Consider the following 16,036-nt stretch of genomic DNA (forward strand, 5'->3'; position numbering starts at 1 on the left):
GCTCTGGAATATTCTCAGGTTTTCCAGCATTGTTGAACTGAGTTAAAATGTAATCAACTTAAAACAAATAGAACAAAACACTCATCTAATAAACATCAGTTTCATGCTGGAAAGAAAACAGGGTGTTCCTGCCCTCTGACCCACTGCTTGTGTAAAAGCACAAAGTCTCCAATCATGCAAATGGAACATAAAACCTTTCACTGTTCACTTCTTTCTCCTTGTAACGGAGCACCTCTGTGGTAGTGTGAGCAATATAAGAAGCTAGCCTTTTATTTATGTAGAAATTTTATAGTGCACCTCACTGAATAGCCTGGTGAAGACTCAGCAGAATGTTACACACAACTGATGAGAACACTGGACAGGATGTTGAAGAGTTCTGGACTGAGGTGTCCCAGGGCAGAGTGTGGAGCAGATGTCCCTGGGCTTGCAAAAGCTGTGGCTCCTGAACTGAAAGCAGTTTGCCCAACTCAGTGCAGGCTGATGTGGTCTGGTCAGAGATCTGCAACACTTCTGCAGAGCACATCTGCGCTTATCACACAATATTGGCAACTATCATCTTCTTTAGAAGACAGGAAGGTTGTGGCCAGATGACAATACTGAGGTAGATGAGTTGTGGTTGGCTTGATTGTGGGAAATGCAAGTGATCCACTCCCTCACATGGAATTTTGTTATCAGCCATACGCTGGCAGTGGCACATCTTTAAGAGCAGGGGTAGGCGATGTTGGTTCTTGACTCCAGTTTGTCCTTTGGAACATGTATCTGATTAAGTACTCATGCACTTCAGTTAAAGTGGATCTGTGGAGACCAAGTGGGTGCACAGAATCCAGAAAGAGGCTGTGGTTGCAGCATTTCAACAGCATAGTGATGAGTAGAAGATGAAAGCCCAGATCTTTAAGTAAGGGTTCAATAAATGAAACTTCCAGTGGGAATATCTTCTGTTCTGGGGTTTGACATCCCTCTCCAAAATCTTTAGAGCTGCAGTTGCAGTGGCAGGCAGGTCAGCTTGCCTTCTTGCTGTCATTAAGGAATGTGTCAGTATTGTAGGTATCCCGCTGTGTGCTTTTCTGATTTTCCTTTCAATGCGACTCATTACTTCACTTGTGCACTTGGTCTTGTTGTGTGCTTTCTCCTATGCTTTGCACTTTCTACTTAGACAATAAAAGGACCAAAGGGAAAACAATGTTTCTTTATGTTAGAAGTACAGCGGCCTCACATGTCAATATTTCTTTTCCCCCTATGCACTCTGACTTAGTTTATTTTTTTAAACACTTTGGCCTCTTTTAAGGAGATTTGAGTTCCAGAGCAAACCAGTTTGCACAACATGCGCAGCTTCATGTTGCATTGGACTGATCGCATTTGTTATGTCTACCAGCTGATAGAGTTTTCTGAAAATATTTAGCCTGTAATGTAACCCTTCCCAGTATTATGTTTTTACTGCAAACATGCAATTAATCACCCTAATTGTTCCAATTACCCAGGAGCCCAAGTGATTATGATAAAAGAAAAAAAAAGATAGTGGTGGCCCAGGTTGGCTCCAGGATTGAGATGAACATTCAGCAAAGATCAGAAACCTTCCATGTGTCCTTTTGCATCTGAGGAGTTGTCCTGGACTGAGTACCATGTAACTGAATCTGAGTGCTACTGGTGTCTCTCAGGTGATGGTTGCACACTGCCCTCCAAAATGTTGCCAGAGTTGAGAGTACTAGACAGTATTAGTTGTAAAATAATCACATGAGAAAGACTTGAGAAAATAAGCACACAGAAAATGACATTTGGCAAGCATTAGAGCTCTCAGTCCCGTTAACAAGGCCGGTATCATTCAGAGGCTAGGTGTATATGCATTGTTCTAATTCCTGAAAATATCTGCAACCAAAATGAAACCAGAATACTGTTTCTGTTCTTTGTAAATCATAAACAGAGCTGGCTTCCCCCCTTTCAAATAGTTCTCATGCTAGGAGCTTGAGTCTGTAATAAGTTTCACTTGTTTGGCACATCCTTATGCCCAGTTAAAAATCCTTGGAAATGATTCTAAAGTTAATATCCAAGCATGAACCTGTGAGCAGAGATTCTAGTGGGTGTGCCAGCAAGAGGTCTGCGCTTCCAAGACTTCTGAAAATCTGTGCAACAACTCTAACCAGCTCTGGAGAACATAAAGCCAACTATAGTCTGAATTTCTTCTCTTTAGTAGGAAATGGCATTTAAATGTTCCAGAAATGTGTAAGGTGTTTGCTTTTATTTTGCTACTGAGGGGCTATTTGAGGAGTTTATAGTGTTCTGTGAGAAATATATACATTTTTGATACATATGTGTATATATATATTCAGTCGTGTATATGTACACACGAGGGTATAACTCTTCTCTCACAACAGCATTACATCACTGTTTATCTGTTGTAAATCTGGGTCACTTACAAATTACATTGCTGTGAATGCAGATGGAGCTTATACTACAGTATGGGTCTGAGATGCTCTTTTATGATAGGATTAGTGAATCATTTGTGTCCAGATGTGGATTTGTTTGGAGGGAGGGATCAAGAAGGTCCTGACTTTTGATTTCTGCAGCATCCATGGGAATTTATGTTCTTCTGGCACTTTATTCCTTGTCCTTGCATCTCTTCCCTCAGCACATGGGCTCCTGGAGTGCATCTTCCCCTCTGTAGCTTGACACAGAACTGGAGAAAGGGAAAGGGAAACAGGGGCTGGCACTACAGGAGTGTTTCCGTGCTACAAGAGATTAAGCTGAGTCCTCAAAGTGACGTGGAAATGGACCTAAGAGTGGTTTACAAAATCATAATCAAGGGGCCAGCAAATGCAGAATAAACAGTGCAAAAAGTAAGGAGCCCCAGGTGTATACACTGTTAGGATGCAGAATGCTATAAAGACCAAGAAAACGAAATATTTCCAAGAGAAATTGGACAAAATCATGGGAAGAGGCCCATGAGGGTATTGAATAGAGTTATGAGTTGAATAGAAATTGTTGCATCTCCGGAGTTAATGCTGACAGTGTTGGAACAATGATTCCTTGAAAGCCTTTCTTCTGAGCAATATAGGCTGAGAAATTACCCCTGCTATTCCAATAGTTTTAATGAAGTTGGCAGACGTCAATGGGTACAGTAATCTTTATATAAAGATTTTTCTTTGTTTGAATTCTTAAGGTAGTTACCTATCTCTTGCAGTCTAAACTGGTTGTGCACAGCTAGCCAGTCATCTGACTGAAAGAAACTAATTACACAATTATAGATACGGACATGTATATTTTATGGAAAAAAATAGTATGCCACCCTGTTGAGTAAATATTTATGAAGTTCTGTAGTCTAGAAAATACTAAGAGGGACAAAGCAAGTGCCAGTTAGTTCTGTGTGCTTTGGATCAGATTTCAGCCATAGTCAGTGCCAATTATAAAACTGAATGGAGTGACACAGCGTATTAAGGAACATATAATTTGTCATACAGTGTCAACAATACTGCCATTTTATATTTCTTGAGGTAGCAGTTTTGAGCCAACTCTTGTTAAGTGTCCCAAATCTCATTTAGCGTGTCAAAAAGTACTTTCATTGTTAATTCTCTGAGTACAGGAGAAATAGGCGTTGTGATAGACAGATTTTGACAGAAAATCGCAGAGCTAAACCTCTTAATGGTGGGATTTAGCTTGTTTCAAGTGTGCAATATCTGGAGCCAGCCCTGCTAGGAAAAGCTGTTCACTGCAGCTGTCTCACTGAAATACATGTACGATTCCAAGTAAATGCCATTTTCAGACTCTGACCTGTTGTATTTATCACTTAAAAAAATAAATCACAACAAAATGGGCATAAATTCATATTTTCTAGGAGTAGGCTCAAAGGCCTGAACCTAAAATTATTCATTATTTGATGGCTGCTAAAAGTGAAGTCTTACAGTCCTAACCACATCCTAGATATTTACTTTATGCCACTTTTCTGCTCCATGTCCTAAACTGCTGAGAAACTTTTAGCATGATGTACGACAAGGCAAAGCAGTTTCACACATCCGAGGTGGCTTTGCTACACAAAGCTAAAGCAGTTCTGCCGTAGTGCAGGAGCAAAGCTGCTGAGAACCCTCTTTTTGCACTATAGGTAACACATAAAAGCTGAGGTCAGCTCTGCAGCTGTGGCAATGGCAGGTGCTGGGAGGAGATGGCAGGCTCAAGCTGTGGGCCACATGCTGAGGGTACAGCACATGCCTCTGGGTACTCACTGGGTGTGTGGTATTTACTCTCCAGGAAAAGGTGGTATTTTATAATGTTTAAATCTATTTTTGAAACGTGAGAGCCAGTCCCAGCAAAAGCCACTGCCTTCAGGGAAACAAACCTTGTGGGAGCACTGACAAATGAATGCACCCAAAGACTCAGGTTGGATCCAAGTGACAGCACAGGTGAATATCTCCTATTGAATAGCTCAGTGCATGAGTTTGTACAAAGCACCAGACCACTTCAGCTGTGTGTCTTCTGATTATCTATATTGCATGGCAGCACTGACATCCCCAGGCAGAGGAGCTAAGTGGCTTAATTTGGCTCAGCAAAGCTTGTTAGCTTCTGCCACTTTTTACTCTTCAGATTTTAAGATTCCTTAAAATCTTGGCCTGCCTCAGTGTTAGGGAGCCAGTGCTCTCACCTCTGCTTCCCCACTCTCAGGCATTCCAGGTCCCTGGTGTAGCAGTGTGATTTCAGGAACTCAGAACACATTCTCCCTGAATAAGTTTAGTGAAATTAGATACTTCTTCTCCTCCTCCTTCTTCTTCTTCTTTTTTAATTAGAAAGATAAATTGTTTTGACTGCACTAAAATCTAAAAACAGTGTTTTACAATGAGGGCGAGATGTATGACATGCATGACTTTTCTTAATATGCTATTCTTACACAGGTCATTAGTGGATCTAAAAGCCCATTATATTCCAGAGTGTGCCTGATTACTGTGTTTCTCCTATATAATATCCTATAAATTCCTATAAAAAGAAGGAAACACTAGACAAAATGAATGTTTTTAAGTCCTTTGACTGCAAATGAGGACTATGTCTCTGATTACTGCATTGTATGAAAAGTATTCTAAAATGTTATTTTACATGCTGTCCTAAGTCAAGGCTTATTTTAAAAACAAGCTTTTGACAGCAAAAGTAAATTCACATGATTATCTGCATAGTGCTGGATATATTTGGTAATAATGGTTTAAATTACCATCATCTTTTCAGCACCTTTTAGCGCTATGAAAGAAGGCTTTCTTTGCTGCCTTTCAATGTGCTGAATCTGGCATACTGAAATATCAGTCACAATTCCTAGGAAGATTTTCCTGCACAGCAACTACCTGTAAGTGAAATCAATATTTGGGCCTGAATTCTGCCACCTACTCGTACTTGCTGTGCAAATTGTTCCACTGAAGCCAACACGATTCTGTGCTCAAAATCATTTCATAAGCCACAAGGTGGTATGCTCTAAATTACTGTTATGCCTTTGGTTTGAGCTCTCATATCTGCTCTGATTAGAAAAGATAAGTAAAAATTCAGATGAAAGGGAAAAAAACAACCCTTAACTCTCATTAAATTTTATTTCATTTTTGAAACTTTTTAACAACCTGCTAAATGATAGTGAGCAGGAGTCTTCCTTGACATATGCTCTTTGAAATCCAGACCGAAGGTGGACCTTTGGTTTAAGGAATTTTTACTGAGTTTTCCATACTTTTTTTTTTCTTTTTTAATTACTCTGTAATTTCTTTTGCTTGGATGAAAGGAAAAAGCTGGTTCTAGTCAAAACACTGTAATTAAATGTTCTGTAATGCAAGCATTTGCACACTGGGAAGACCTGGCAAATAACAAGACCCTTCACAGCTCAATGTTTGCACTCAATTGTCTGCTTGTGTAGCAACTGTGCCCAGGCACTGAATAAACTAGGGCACAGATACTGAATTTGCTGCAGCTGCTGACATTTCTTTGTGTTTCTGACCTTCAATATGGACAGCCCAGTCTTTATTCACCAAACCCCTTCTAGCTGATCATGCTCTGCACTTGGGAAATTCTGAGTGAAAGATACAATACTACTTAGCTTGGGCTCCGTGCAGACATCAGAAATGGGGTGCACACTGGGACATGCCTTGGGCATTAGCTTGGTGTTCACAGCAATACCTGGGCTGTGCGTTTCAGTAAGGAGGAAGCAAGGAACTTCACCAATAGACATGGTTATCCCAAAGCAGCAGGAGGGGAATCTCCAGCAGCACTCAGGATGGGATGCTGAGAGGAAACACAGTTTATTGTCAGCCTAGATTTTGTTCTGTATGTAGTTTTATGGACCACTGTCTGTGGGAAGGAGTTTAGGCTTTCTTGGTATCATTCACCGGTTTATTATTTTTAATAAAAAATATCTCATTTGCTCCTTTTCGTGGTTTTGACACTCTACCTGTTGCCAACCTCGGTCAGAGAACTGACACTACATTTCCTTGTGCTTTGGATTGACCCCTTTGACTTTTCACTCTTTGAGGCAGCTCTATCTCTTTCTTCACCTTTTCCCCAGGGTTATCACAGCATCCCAGGAGAGAATGGGGCTTGTGGTTTTTGTCCCCACTCTCTGCTGATCCGTGCACCAGCATTACTTCTGAATTGCTTATTACAGGGAGGTCTGGGATGACAGCAATGAACCTGCAGTAGTGAAATGTTTTTCTTTGGCTTCTAGATAAACTTTTTTTTTCCTATCCCTTTTTTCCATTCTCAGCTTGTTATCACCATTGTCATCACCTGGTGACTGTGCTGAAGCTGCTTGTGTCTGTGCAGCCTTAGGCCTGGTTTATCCAGTTTTGAAAGCAGCTGATTCATTTCACTTCAGTGGCACAAAACTGCTGAGCCTGGGGCAAATTGCCAGCTGCCGTGGGGAGGTGAGCGTCACTGCCAGCCTGACTGGCTGCTCCCCCCTACTGACACATCCAACAGCTGACGAGAAATCACTTTTATTGAAGCTTTTGGTGAGGAAGAATGCAAGTTGGCCAAGACCATAGGATTAAAATTCTTCTTTTTTCTTTTAAAGTATCATGAGGTAATCTCTGAATAATAAATGGTCTAGGTTTTGATTGTATTCTTTATATGAAAGTTTGTCTTTCCAGCAGCTCAATTTCCCCAGCACCAAACTGGGAATTAGTTCAACACTAACAGAGGGAGAGTGTCATATTCTGAAAATCCCCTGCAGAACCTGTCTTTCTCTTTCTTTCCTTTTTTTTTTTTTTTTTTTTTTTCTAGAGGGTTGTGGTGTTGGGTGTGTTTTGTGCATGTATTAAACAAACATAAGAAAGCTTGGCTTGTGACTGAAGAAGCTTTAAAATAAAAAATCTTAGATCACAGCCTTCTGTTGCAGACTGACTTCTACAATGAAGCAGGGATCAGTTGTTCCAGACGGCTCTTCAGATGCCCATTTTGTAGCAGTATCTTTCTTGACATTAAACTCACTCTTGTACTTCAAGCACTGCACAATATGGCTTGGTGTCAATTCCTTTGCTTTTAGTTTTTGGACACTTTACTCACTCAGATCCTACATTTCCATTTCTCTGGCACCCTCCAGTTGCTCCAGTTTACGTTATTACTCATCTTTCTCTATCAAGATGGCTTGCTTTGAGCTTCCCCAGTCTCTCCTTCCTGCCTGCAAAGAGCAGCTCTTGTCTGGGATGGCTCCTCCAGCATCTCCCACTCCTGCCAGCCCTCTGAATCTGCCCATCACATTTTCATGGAGAGGCTTCATTTTGTTAAGGTCTTTAACAAAATGGTGACCACCAGGGCCTCACTTCACAAACTGCAAGGCAGTAGGTTCACTGTAACTTTTTTCCCACTTGTTTGCAATTCAACGAGCATTTGGGAACAATTTGTAGGGTGAGCCACCAGGAACCCCTCCTTACCCATCCAGTTTGTGCTACAGAGAATTGCATCTACAGTTGCATCAGTTTTCATATATACAAAAACTTGCTGCTAAAGACTGTGGCTGTATTAAATATTGCTGATAGTATCATTTGCTGACTGTTCTGCAAAGGTGCTGATGACGTCTGTATGTAACTGGAAACTGCCTCTTGTGCAACTTTGAGATGCTGAGTTCCAGCCTGTAGAGTCAATTACACATTGTGTTATTCAGCTTTAATCTTGTTAAGTAGAACTTCTAGAGGTATTTATAGCTTTATTCAGTACGTAATGTTCAATAAAAGGTCACTGGGTAGCATAACGTCAGTTAAAATAATAAAAGCACTAATTAATTGACAGGATGTTTTCACTACAATTTAATCTGCCAGAATGCGGCTCTGCCTGGAGGACATAAACTGTCTTCCCTTGCTTTTTGATTTCCTTGCCTTCCAGTTTTAGCGCTTGTAAGGCTTTACTTAATCTAGTGATTATTGCTAAGCTAGTTTGCGAAGCCAGTGTTAAAGAAAGCAAAATTAACTTTGGAATTTTGTTGTATGCATTTCCCACCTTATTCAAGTTGTTGCTTTTGTTTTCTGTTTGAAGGAATACAGTCTGCCACCAATATTTCCATATAGCTGTACTGTACTTAAAACTATTTCAAAGACCATTCAGTGAGGAGAAATTTTCACAGCGTCAAAATATCTTCTGCAATTTTATTACTGTTTCCACATTTCTGAAAAACTTTATGCATGATTATTTTGGCCTTCTTAAATTAACACTTGTTAGACCTGAAACAATTGCTATGAGGACAGTTTCTGATTCTATATAGCTGTTACTAAGTTGTGTTTATATGTTGTCTAATAATATATTCATTAAAAAAAGCTACCAGCTAAACACCATAAACTTCCACTTATCAATTCCTGGCTTTGGCCTCTGTAATCCTTTCCCAGTCTCTCTTTTAATTAACTCTTGTGTTACCTCTCCAGAGACCCCCCTGATGTCATTCTTGTCTCTTACCAGGAGGTGACAATTCAGAACTGGCTTTAGATGATCTTTAGGTGCACGACTGCAGATGAACCAGGCTGAACAAGAAGATTTCTGGTTTGTTTTTTGGTTGCTGACAGGTGCTGATAGTTCAGAAGGCAATCACTCCATGTTTCTCATTAGCACAAAGCTGCAAGAGGCTTAATGTGCTAGAGGGCGGGCACTGTGCTGCAGTGAGGTGTGACAGGTGTCATCCACATACGTTTTTCTATCCATGCAAAGCCATTACTTGTGAAGGAGAGGTGGAGTTTGAAAGGAATAAAAGGTTGTGTCTCATGGGTTTCATTATGGTTATCTGTTTTGCAGAAAGCGCTGTTTTAATTAACAGTTAAAGCTTGTAACACTATTTATTTTTAAATCATTGTTTAAAAGGATGACTGAGTAATCCAGAGTGAGTGGGTGAAGTCATAGAGAGTGTGTATGCATCTAGAGAAACAAACCTTAACACATAACTATTGAAAATTTCTAATGCCATAGATAACTAAATCATCATACAGATACTACTGCAGTTTTAAGGAGCTACTACGTATTTTCCTTAGTTAACATGTAGTGAGTGAGAGAAATGGGTTATCAGTAGGGCGTGGAGCCTTGCAATTCTGGTGAACTACCTTGCAGACCAGCTTCTGTCCCCAGACAGCAAAACTGGCATTGCTCAATGTTTCCAGTACCAGTGACCCATAGCTCCTGCTCATGGCATCAGGAGAGTGTCAAAACCCCTCCCAGGGCTGCTGGGAAAGTACTACAGAATTGCTTTTTTATTATTTTTTAAGCATTCATTACATTAATAATAATTGCTGGTTTTATAAATAATAAAGATTTACACAGGGAAAAGCAATCTCTGCAAGTGCTATGCATTTTTTACTTCAGCCCACACAAATCCACTGCATTAGAGTAGGATGCTTTTTCAGATGAAGAGCTCTTTGCCATTGGAATGCTGCTTCTCCTTCAGGTAGGAGCCACTTCAGCATTAAGCACAGTGAACATTAATTAAGTAAATGTCATATGTTGTACAGGATAATCGCTGTAGTGCACACCATGAATGCTGAGTGTTTTTCATTAACAAAATATCCAAAAGTGAACTGGAAAATGAGATTTAGCAAGTAGTGCCCTGAAATCAGAAATTTAATTAAATAAACATAAGCAGGCAGTTGAAAACCAGATCTGAAATTCTTAGTAATGAGTACCACAGCCAGGCAGATACATCAGTGTTTGTAATCAATTAACAATACTGGGAGAGGTGATATAAAAATGGCAGTTTCTATTTCAGAAAGGAAGCTGATGAAATGTTGGCAAACATGCACTGCTGGGGAAGGGGTTGCCCCCCGTGGCAGCACAGTGACTAGAAATGAAACTTTCAAAGTACCAGGCCAACAACGAATCCTTGCCTGGGGCTGTGCCTCAGGCGCTCAGTCTGAGTTCCTGTGCCCCATCTGCCAGTTTTCGCACACCAAGACCTGGGGCTCCTTGCTCCCCCATTCCTTGTCCCTGAGAGAGGCAGATGGCTTACCAACTGCATTCATGACAATATGCAGCGGGGAAAAATCTTCTATAAATAAAAATGTTTTGCTGGTGGTTATTGACTCCTGAGTACAATGTCCAGGCATCTCTGGGTACCTTCACCGCATTCTAGCATAGGTGGGCTCTGAGATTTTTGGTCTGTTTTCTGTGACACTGTCCCTTTTGCAAAGTGAAACTTCAAAACAATAAGAAACCCCATTCTACACAAATGGCATCTTTTGGAGTCCAAGGTTTGTTGACTCTTCAAAAATCTTTATTTTCTGCTGATCTGGAATTTAAAGCACCAACACTTTGGGCAGAGCAGGATAGCCTTCTCCAAGCACTGCTTGCAGGCACTATTGGAGCAACCCCCTGAAGCTAAGAAATGCTTTTGTCCAGGATTGTCAGCCTTGTTCTTGGGACATGATTCCTAACAGATCGGCTGGGAGGTTTAGAGGAGCGCTGGGCAGTCTGCTAAGCTGTATTAGCTGTAAAATCCCATATATAGAGCAAAAAAGGTTTAACTTTGTCTACGTTTTCCCTATTTTAGTCAGTGTAGAACAGCAGGCTATCCTGATTAGCCGGCATTTCCCCTGACAGAAACCAAATGGCTTACAGCTTGAGTAACTGTCTGTTGAGTCCCATGTTTGTTATAAATTCAGTAGATGAAAAAATTATTTAGGTTTCTATGTTTTTACAGCATTTCCCACCAGAGAACACTAACACTTGTAAAACAATAAATGCTATAGTATAACATAGCAAGACTAGTAAAATGCTGAACAGTAGATAAAGTTATTTACAAAAGACCATTATGGTTTCTTCTGGAGAAGTGATGTGGCATTTAATTTTAAGGTACGTGTGCCAGGCATAACTTTCAGATGTTACAAAAAGGAGCATAAATACAGAACTGCACATGTGCAGTTAGGTACATTTCTAATCTTAATTACTTCCCTCACTAAAAATAATTTGCCCCTGTGTTTGTTCTCATCTCTGCTCTGCCAGACTCTGAAAAATGAACTACTTTGCTAAGCATTTCAAGGGAAAAATAGGAGCCACTGAACTTCTGTGTCCCACTTGGGCTGATTTTAAAACAAAGTTTAATGGGAGGACTGGGCATGCAGGGGATCAGAGGGAAAAGTTGTTTTGTTTTAAAGCAGTGAATGGACCGGGGACATTTCTTCAGTTAAACCAGTTTGTTCCCTGACAGGGTTTTTTCCATTCTTGCCGTAATACTGAATTCCAATGCAAATGTTGACTACTGCTGTCCCAGGATGATGGTTAGAAGGGAAATGCTTGGCACTGCCTTTTTGTTACTCACTGCAGTCAAGTCAGAGCCAGCTTACAAGATGGGAAAATGCTTATTAGCATACAGAAATTAAGCAGCAGAAGCAAATGACTGTCTGCTGCAGATCTATCACTTCCTTGCAGGTTTCAGCATTTTTGAATGAATGAAAGTTAATGGCTCTAATGGCAGAGAGGTGGTAGCTGCATTTCCAGAAGTGCTTGAACTCCACTATCGATATCTATTGATATTGCCAGCATATGAATCTCCACCTCTGGAAAGCAAGAAGTGGTGTGCCAATGCAACAGGCTTTGTCACTTACAGAATACAGAAAGGTGGCAAGGTAGCAGCTGAGAAGCAGTTGTATAATCCTTAACCAGTATAATCCTTGCTTAAGGATTCTGATATTCAGTGTTCACATTACTTTCAGCCATAATAGAAAACAATGAAATTTCCAGCCTGAGCCTGAATTTGCCAATTTTCCTTTGATTTTCATTGCATCAGTAAGTAAACAAAAATGTAGTTCACATGGCCATGTTGTGGGTCTATCTGGGCCTGGGTGTACACAGGCAGTTTCCAGAGATCAGTACGTGCCGTGTGCAGATGATACTGGGGATGGCCAGTACAAATTACTGATAGAAGTAATAAAAGCAGGCCTGGGCATCACCGTAGAATGCTGGGCGTATGAACAGTATCTCTTGGTTGGGGGTACATTGAAACTTCAGTTGAGAGCTGACTTCATAAGGCAGCTGCTTTATGACATGCAATCAGCCAGCTTAACTTAAAATTTCACTTTGGAGGAGGAGAAAGTAACTCAGAACTGCAGAATTTATTTATTAACTTATTTATTTTGCAGAGCGAGCTTTACTTTTTTATATACTTTGATTTTATATAGCTATAAGAAATGCTCTGGCAAAATGTTCAACATCTGTTGGTTTCTATTTAGATTTTGACATGTGTTTTTTATATTCTTAAGTTTAGAGGAACTTTGAATTCTGCCTTTTGGATTTTTTCAAATGCTTAAGTTGTAACTATTGGAATCTACTGGATGTTTAACATGGAACTGAGAAAGGAAGTAAGGTATTAGTTTTATGGGGAAAAAATTACTGAAAGCTCCTTTCAGCCACTATTTTTCTGACATCAAATGGAAGAGCTTATCTATATTGATTAGGATTTGACACTGTGTAACATGAGTCTCTATTCAGAGACACTGCTGCAATGAAATATTCTGTATTTATTATATAATAAATGTTTCTTAGAAATAGGGTGTGATATTTAGAAACAATATAGTAGGATTAGAGGGAATCCACTGCATGGCTAGAGATTTTATGTGTTGCTAACAGGTACTTGAAAGCCATACTGAGTTAAGTACGCTATTTGCAATAGATTGTGAGCAAAGTAGATATTTTTAAAGATATACATTTATCGTTGCCTGGAAGAAGCCTTTAGCCAACACCAAATTTGCATTCATTTTCACAGATAATCACAATCTTAATTAAACAAAGCTGAGCTGAATAGGACGGCAGTGAGATAATTTTAGACCATTAATCCATGGATATAAAAGCATTTTGTACAACTGGGAGAGAGCATGATAATCTTTTTAACATGTAGGGAAACTGAGGCAGACTGAGACTGCACATTTCCATGGGGTTATGCAAAGGAAGGCAAGGCAGAGAGATGCTCAGGACCTGAATCTCACCCCACGTGATCCTGGTAGCCTTTACTGGCTCTAGCAGAGCTGTCTCAGAGCAGGGCTGTTGTTCCCAGCTTGCAGACCTGCCTGAAACGTCTGTGCCAGAAGGCAAGCAACAGCCTTTGACTGACTTGTTTTAATTATGTGAGGAGCACGCTAGCTTTCCACAGTCATCTTTTAATCTTTTTTATATTTTTGTTCACACTATGTCACAGATACATACTGCACTGAATTACTCCAACTTGATTCAGTTTGCAGTAGATTGCACACAAGACTGGAAAGTGTCTGTTGCAATTGCCATGCCAGCCAGCCTGGCAGAGCTGCCTCCCAGTGTAGCCAATACAACTTCTTAACCTTAGGCTTAGACAAATACAAAATTCTTTTGGGGTTGCTGGTTGCAGAAAATCCCTGTTTTTTTTTTAAATTATTTTTACTTTAAATACATATATATATATATGTTCAAGAACTATTTGATGTTTAGAGTAAATCAGAAGGAACCGATCTGCCTCTGCAAGCAAGGTACCTCTTTGTCTAGCAGTCCCTGTGGGATGCCCAGCTGCTGGAGCCTGATCCCGAGAGCTCTGCGGGAGCTGGGGCTGCACAGCCTGGCATTAGTCAGTGCTGTCCACTCTGCATGTGCGAGGGTCACTCACCCTAGGCTGTATGTGGGATCCCTTGGGTCCATTTCCCTAACAAACTGGAGTTCCTGGCACATCCCTCTACTCTCTATCCAGAGGAGCCTTGCAGAAATACTACTGGCATGGCTGTGATTCCGGGTGCTTTGTTTGCATGTATGTAAATAAGAATGGTAGCAGCAGAGGGAGCTCAAGGACATGCAGTCTCAATTTGGGATTTAAACCAACACTGTTCGCTGGGTGCTGAAGTGTTCTTGACGTGAACTCTCTGCCTTTGGCTGTTGTAATAACTTATTTTCTAGCCCCCAGGCTGTGTGGTGGCTGCGTGGGGCCTCCTGGGCTGTTCTGGAGGAAGAGCTCAACAGGCAAGGTGTTACTCAGAGGAATCCCTTTGGAATGTTGTTAATAATGGGATGAGCACAGAAATCAGTGGTGTGCTAATGCAATCCTCTGTTAACACCAGGACAGAGTGAAAAATCTTGTAGAGAAATAATCCGGTTTTGCAGTGAGCACTACTAGAGGTCAGGAGGAAAAGCAATAATATGAAATGTAAAGCTGGGTCTACAGGATAGTACATACACATGCACGTATGTGTATAGACACACAGATCTGCCCATATAGATAAGTATGGACTGGAGGTAACAAACTGTCCCTGAACACCCATGTAGTGAATGTATGGAACAAGCTTTCATGAACAGAAAGGTACCGCAGCTACCAAATATCTTCCACTGACACCAGCATTAGCTGCTCAGTACTTTGCTTTTATACTGACTTTTTTTTCTTTTCTTTTTTTTTCTTTTTTTTTTTTTCTTCAAAGCTTTCTCCATGGCTGTCAGTCCAAGTGCAGGCAGCGTTGGAAGCCATCCTGTAAGGGTTTCACCTCCAATGTAACTTTTGAATGAATTTTCAACAGAAAAAGGAGCCTTGTAAGCCTAACCTTGGACAAGAGATAGGCATTTTCAAAAGCAGCAGAGTAGCAGGGCCTGGGCAGGACATCTTCGTACCATTATTCCAGAGCCTGAGCTCCCTCTTGTGAGAAAAGACAAACATCAGAAAAGCCAGGGAATAGCGACTCGAAATGTGCAGGGAAGGGAGTGTTCAGTGGGCAGGCAGTAGCTTTTCTCTAAGCCTTCTGATGTGCATACATGCACATTCACTGCAGCATTTGTGGCTAGTCTTGAAAAACTAGAAATGGACATTCTGATGCTTGATAAAAATGTTTGTCAATGGAAATAATTGTCCTGTTTTTTTGCCTTCTTTTTAATGACTTCTGTCTCTGACGTAAAGAACCTAACTTTATGTCAGCTAATACAAAGCAGAAAAAAAAGGAATCTGTCAAAAATAATATAGTGTAAAAATTAAAATGTTTGCCTTTTTCTGCTTGCTGTGCTCAACATCAGCCATGATAAACTCATAACTGCTGCCATCCTCCTGTGCAGAGACCGAAGCTGGGCTCTCTCATATCTGTGCCAAGACCATCTCCACCTGGAATGGAGATGCCTGGCTGCACACTGGGCCAGATACAATAGCCATATATATGGAGACCCTATAGATGGTTCCATGTGTATTTTAGCCTGGGAACCTTGATGGAAAATACTTGGCATTTAGTGAAATCTGGTGCACTTTGAAGAGGAAAAAATGTGTTTCAGAAGTATTTTTATGAGCCCTAGGAATAAGCTCTTTCTGGCAAGTGTGACTTAGTGGCAGCCAAGGAGGTGATGATTGCCAGCAGTGGTTTCCCTGACCCTCCCATGACTTCAATGGTCAGTCCATTGTGCCCTGCACCCACTGTCAGCTGTCACATAAGCCTGGACACTTGGGGGTCAGTGCTGCTATGAGGCTTCACCCTGTGCCTACTGCCAGGCATGAGCAGTATGGAGGGAAATCATTTAAGAAGCCTTCTGCCACATATGCTGGGTTTATTTTGTTGTTAATGAATAAGCAGAGCTCCTTCCTGTTTGCCATCAGTTTGCCTTCCATTGCTGTAACACCAAACCCTACGTATTTAGATTC

Source organism: Gallus gallus, chromosome 8 (genome assembly GCF_016699485.2).
Source record: "Gallus gallus isolate bGalGal1 chromosome 8, bGalGal1.mat.broiler.GRCg7b, whole genome shotgun sequence".
NCBI lineage: Eukaryota > Metazoa > Chordata > Aves > Galliformes > Phasianidae > Gallus > Gallus gallus.